Source organism: Dermacentor silvarum, chromosome 1, assembly GCF_013339745.2.
Source record: "Dermacentor silvarum isolate Dsil-2018 chromosome 1, BIME_Dsil_1.4, whole genome shotgun sequence".
Classification (NCBI taxonomy): domain Eukaryota; kingdom Metazoa; phylum Arthropoda; class Arachnida; order Ixodida; family Ixodidae; genus Dermacentor; species Dermacentor silvarum.
In genome coordinates this window covers 298168574-298175196 of record NC_051154.1, presented here as the reverse complement: position 1 = coordinate 298175196, position 6623 = coordinate 298168574, and positions in this window count along the sequence as shown.

The following is a 6623-nucleotide window of genomic DNA, read 5'->3' as shown; positions in this document are numbered from 1 at the left end:
TTGACCACTAGGGGGTGGTACGGTTTTTTTGGCGAGAAACAAAAGTAGTAGCCCTGGCATTGTCCGATAAATGACCATACTCTGACAGTCCACGTCTCGGCCGCGCGAGAGTGGAGCCACGTGTGCAACTTTCAATAAAAACGATTACAGCTCAAAAGCTTGTAATACTCGCCTTCGCGCACTACCGTTAAATGTCGCACGTTTAATAAAAGGAAAAGAAAGATGAAGTAGCACTGTGCTTTTTGATCACCTCGGAAGGGGACTACTTCCAAGAACGCCGAACGCAGATGACTCTACCTACTGCAAAAATGTTTAGGTGTTTCCGTCTAACGAGACAGTGACCTTATGTTAATGTATTGAGACGCTGCCCAAAACAAACAGGAAGAAAACAACAAGAAACGGGAAAGAGCGCACACTACCTAATACCACCATTTTTGGGCACTTGTACTTTGGATTAACTTTTAAAACAACGGCTTGCGCGAGAGAATATATCCATTTTTCCAACAAGGAATCGACCCACCACCCGAAATTCTCTTTCTGCGTGCTGATATGCGCCATCCAATAGAAAACCGGATTTACAACATGTCTATGCCACCGTATCCGCAGTGGCAGACACCAAGCTGCTTTTTGTAAACGACACGCTGTGCCCCACTTGCTAGAAAAAAATTATCGGCACTCACTCGCAAGAAGACAGAACTGCGCCTGTATTCGAAACTTGTATGTGTATTGCGCCTGGCTTGAGCGTAATAAGTAATAATAATATTAACTACAATAATATTAACAATAAGGTCAATTTCGCCCGACAGGCGAATCACTGATTGCGACAGAAATTTATTAGACACCTGTGCAAACTAAGGTTAGTCGTTTTATCAGCTGCATAAACGGCTGATAACATTCACTTACTAACTAAATTAACCTGCACGTTGTCACGCGCGCACAATCACAAACGAGCACATCTCTCTCGATAATCGCGGACCCTCGCTGTCAAAACGCTGGCGTGGGGGAGAGTGGCAGCAACAGCGAGCGAATTGTCCATCGTGCTACTTCTAGCTTCAACGCTAACTATTTGCGCCGAGAATACAGCGCACACGAAGGAATCAGGGGCACTTTAACGAAAAGCTATTCCAAACTGCTTCTATTCTATTTTTGCAATCAGGCCTCCATGATTGCCCAACTTCACTTGTCTTTCACGCAACGTAAATGAAAAATATTAGCGTAGCTTGCACGGGAGGCGCAATGCTACAGAGAAAGCGGAGCTGATGGGCACCTAGCATGGCATGGCTTTTGGACTAGGCTAAGCACTACCAAGTCATTCCCAGCATTTTCCGGAATTTATTGATCATTTATCGATTATAGATTAGCTGCCGGTCGACTATCGATTGTCTATCGATGAGAGATTAAGCTTAAGTAGTCCCAACCATGCTTAGCTAGACTTAACCAGGCTCAGCTTCGTCAGTTCACAGAGGTATGTGTCATTGCGCTTGGACCCTTTCTGCACTACCGCCAGAATCGGCCCACAATTTCTGTCCGCAGGTTACGGACTAACGCTCGGCTTAAACAGCTCCGCTGTTAAAAAACCGCGAGAGCAACTCACTCTTATATGACGTGTGCACACTAATTATGCATGTGAGACCGAACAACAGAAAAATATTATTTTTCGCTTCTATGCCTTTTTACCATCAGCCATCCGCAATTGGTCAAAAGTTTTCGGGCTGCGTCCACTTCGCCTGTCTGTCACCTGACGTCAAAAAACCGTGAAAAATCACTGCGTCAAGGTGGCTTGTACGCATTAAAGATGCATTATTACGCCGATCACAACTTAATTTTCTTTTAGTAGCCGGACACTGCCCCGTTCCGACATCAATAGAAGGTGGGTACCCGCCGATCGCTCTGGCACTGGCTAGTCGGAGCTGCCGTGGAGAATGGATTTGCCTATATTAAAAATTTTGCGTGACATTATATGGTTGTCGAGTCCTTTCAACACGAAAACGACATCGCTATGTCAAATTTTCTTCACTGAAGATTCGTTTTAGCTGCATTGTTACGTTTCCGTTGCACGCCGACGTGATTTTATAGCAGACACCGAAAGCTAAGTAAGAAGAAGCAGGGGAAACGCAGACGCCGGCAACACCCTGCTCATCAGGTTATCTACTTTCACTGTGCTAGCCCGGCCCCACGTTACCCCCTCCACTTCTGCGTGCTCATAGCCCTTGGTCAGCCAATCAGGTAAGAAATATGTGTTAAGTTAGGCAATGCTATTCCTTTTAAAAGCAAACAACATGCAGTGACCTCCTATAAAGTAGGAGAGCGTTCAATAGTCTTCTCAAACAACGCTGCGAGTCACCGCCTGATGCTTGCGTTGGCGGTTACGTAAATTGGACATCAGGTGATTAGAAGGAAAACAGATTGGAATAGTTTTACGTTATAGGGTGCCAGCCATCGGCCCGCCTAGACTTTGTACCCAGCGCAGATCGGTTTCTAGATCGGGGCCGCGCGGCCGCGCTCAGCCGCGCCATACGTATACAGCCGCCACGGGAGTAAAACGTCCCCCACTTTCCGTGCGGCCTTGTGCGCGATGGAAGACGGAGCGCTTTTTCCCCGTCTTCCTCCCTTGCGCACGCGAGACTGAGCAACCATTCTTTGCTCACCCTCTCATGCTTTCACTTTCACGCACACCATACGGCGCGCGGCCACGATGTTATTGCACTTGGACATTATACGAAACATCACGTCGACGACGACGGCGGAAATGTGTCTGGAGTGTCCATATATTTGCAATCGCAATAAAATTATGTGGATCCGACTCAGTGTGGTAAGCAGAGTAAGCGAAGCTTTCTCTGCTGTTTGCTTTGACTGACGATAGTACGCGGTGATCTTAACAGTGAATGTTTAATTTCTTCAGCATTTAGTGCAACGCGAGAGTGGTGAGCTAATGTTCTGCGTGCACCTGTTTGTCCGTGTAATACACACAATACCCAGCGAGACGTGCTTGCTTGAGGTATTGTTGTGCGCCGTTTTTCATAACCTTCGAGATTGAGCCACCAGGCTTCTAAGATGAACGTGGCACGCTTCCACTCGCACCGGCAACATCCGGCCGCGATGTTATCGCAGTCGGACTTCACACGGAACATCGCGGCGACAGCGAAGGCGACGCGGATGGCGTCGGCGTAAATGCGCCTGGAGTGTACATATAACTGCTTTCACAATAATAAAAAAAAAGTTGTGTACGGGAAATACCGCTACCATAAACTAGAAGCTTGTTTCCCCACAGTACGACTGAGTCTGTGGAGAAACAAACGCATTATATGTTTTCTTCGTATTTCCAAGCGATTTGGTGCGACTGCATTTAAAAGCCCGGAATCAGGTTAGTCATGTCCGAACGATCGTCAGACCAGTGTTTTGTTGCGCTACGAGGACATTGTAAGAGTCACCTTACGAGACGAAATATTCCCGACAAAGCGGGGCTCCGAGAAGTATTCTCAAGAGATTACCAATTTGCTCAGCTAAGCAATCGTGTGGCTCACAGCAGGCCCTACAACAATTGACCCGGTGTAGTTCAACGGTTGCGGCTCCACTTTCTCAAACCTTCACAACCTTACCTTCGCGTATAAAGTGCGAGATTTGTGTACACTGAACAGGCACGCATGATTTTAGCTGTACTTCCGAACTGATAAAAGAAATCACGCAGAACCTCCTCTGGGAGTTGCCTAAGTATGCACAAGCATTGTGCCGCTTACTAATCCCTACGCTGCCCGGTGTCATCATCAATGTTATGAAATTTGATTCGACCAGCACAAACCCTTATAAACCCTCATCGGTCGTTATCAACCTTATCGAACACGATCCGACCCTTACGAACTATTATCGGTCCTTAACAACCTGGATGTCCAGCTAAGCTGTTACAAAACCACCACTACAATTGCTGAGGGAGCATGCAATGTTTATTCATGGTTCGGATGCTTGTTTTGCACTTATTCTTTGTTGAAACGTGTGCTGTTCTGTGTATTGTATGGGTGATCTGAATGAATGTATGCGCTGTTCGCTTCACTTCGCTGAGCGCTTGTAGCCTCTGGCTTACGTGGTTATGAGCCATTGCATTCGTCTTACGTGACGGACGGACAAATTTCTCATTTGGTAGGCATAGAAATGCTTATGCATTTAAAACTAAAACGGGATGGTTTAATAAACGAGACGAAGCTGCTGATTTTCGCTGTAACACGGGGACTATCTTTTCCTCTTTATTCGTTCCGTCACGCGCACTATAGACCATGAAATTTTCCTTTAAATTTGTTTTTACACTGATCATATTCAAACCTTCGCATTGTCGGCACATTGCACTAAACACTCGTAACACGCGTAACAAATTAAGTAAACACCTAACAAGTAACACGTAAACACACGTAACAAGTGCTCTATTTGGCGATGTCCTTTTGTGTCAAAAATTTGCCTAATACTAAATCTGTCTAAGCACCTTATCTTTCTAAATACCAAATGAAACACTTTACCATGCACCGAAACTTGAGAAAAAGGGGGGCGCGCAACCAGGCTTCGCGCTTCGATGGCACTCCATAAAGCCATTTGGCCCGCTCCTTCTTTCAGAATCTAATACCATCATCTTTCCTTATACGTCATGGAGCAAATATGCATCACAGCTGCACATTCGTGTCCATTTTTGACATGGTCCGCAAGCTCTTTCCCATCAATTCCACGGCGGACGAATCTTTTGCCCCTGTGGAGATGTTTTCCCGCATAGTAGCCAAACAAAAGCGCCCCAGGAAAAAAATTCAGCGAGCGGATTAAATTCAAACTGAACCTACATATATAGAGAGACCTAAAGCATGTGCCACTTGAGTGCAATTAGCGGATTCGTTTTTACTGTGCTGCAAACTACATTTTAAAAATCACCCCATGCATTTTCAATGAGTCTACAAAAGTGCCCCAGGAAAAAAATCCAGCCAGTGGAATTAGACTGCACTCGACATATACCGTGAGAACGTTGTCGGGATTTAGTGCCTAAAGTGCAAATCGCGAAAAACGATCCATTGCTCAGTAATCGATTCTTAAATAATGCTTCCCATAGAGTTACGACAACCGCATCGCCCCAGGGTCGGCTTCGCCGCAGTAGTCGATGTCCCAGATTGCTGGACTTGGATGCGTATAAATAACGTGCGCGAAGCTTACTAGGACAGGAAGCGGCCCTACTCCATTTGTCATTGTTTAACGAGTGGTACTCACTCTTGCCGACGTTCTGTTGCTGAAGCCCTTTCTTTGAAGGTTAGCGATAAAATGCTGGCGGATGAGCAAATTTCTGTATCCTCGAGAAAAGCCGTACTTCTCGAAGTGCCGGTAACACGTTAGCACAGTTGCAGCAGCGGTCCGCGAACTTGCCCACACAGATTCATTCCATTCCTTAACATTCCAGTCCCTATTTTTGCAGCCAACTACTGCATACGTCTTAAATACACATGATTCAATCTAGCATGATTAGAGCTCAGTGCGTTAGCGAAAACTCAGTTGCATTTCCGACAGCTGATCGCACAGAAGCAAGGTAAAAGCGGTGATGGTTTCGTATTCGTGCGCGGTCGCTGAGGAGAGGTATGGCGGGCCGCCGTAAGTGCCATCTCGTTTCTCTAAAACAAACTGCTCCGCGAAAGGAGTCAATAAACGCGCCCTAGGCAGGCGCGCAGGCGCAGACGACGCGAGCCTCCGCCAGTATGGTGGCGACATCTAGTTATGGCACCTGCAAAAGCCGCATGCACAGGCGCAGACGACGAGATGCGATTCAGACGAGGCGCGCAATAAACGCGATCCCGATGTGAGATGTGCGCCACGTATTCTCGGTACGTCTTCGGTACACGTTATGGCGTCTCCTCGCAAGGTGCGAACCGCTGCTGAAGAAGCAAATCGTAGAGCTACGTGCGCGGCTACAACCAGGCATCATCGGGCTCAGCAGACTGCTGTGCAGAGAGCTTTACAAAGCGCAGCTCGCCGTCGACGCCGGGTGGACAGTTGGGATCACTCTCGTCAAAACGAGGCGAAGAGACTTTGCCGCGAAGACCCTGTCGTGCGTTGTGCCGAAATTGCTACTCTTAAGCCGCTCCACTAGCTTACGCTGTGACTGTGCTGCGTGTGCCATGCAGGCCTGTGACTTTTTCTATAAGGCGGCTTGCTTCGCTTCCTCAATTTTTACTATGTTCTTCTTGGTATTGAACCGACCTTCGTTTCTTAAGGTAAGCATCGAGGATCTGCCCCTGTATGAAGTTCTTCGCGTTGTCGAGAGGCATGTAGCTAATTGGGTAAGTCGGAGGAGGCGATCTGGCGGGGACTTGCTCATTCACGTCTTTCGATAACCTGCGGTGTTTCCTTGTCAATCATTTGTCTTCCACGACGACGAAGTCGCTGTCGGAGTCCGTGGCTTACCTGTGGGAGAAGCAGAAGGAAAGAGAGACTTCCAGGACAACGTGTCGAGTCTCACGTTATGTGATAAAACAAGAAAAAAAGTAAATCGAAGATGTGAAAGAAAGAGCGACAATAAATGAAATGAAATAGCGTGTAATAAGGAAGTCAGCCATGCAGAAACAGGTGTAGTAAAAAGAATTTAATATTAAGAATATCTGAAGTAA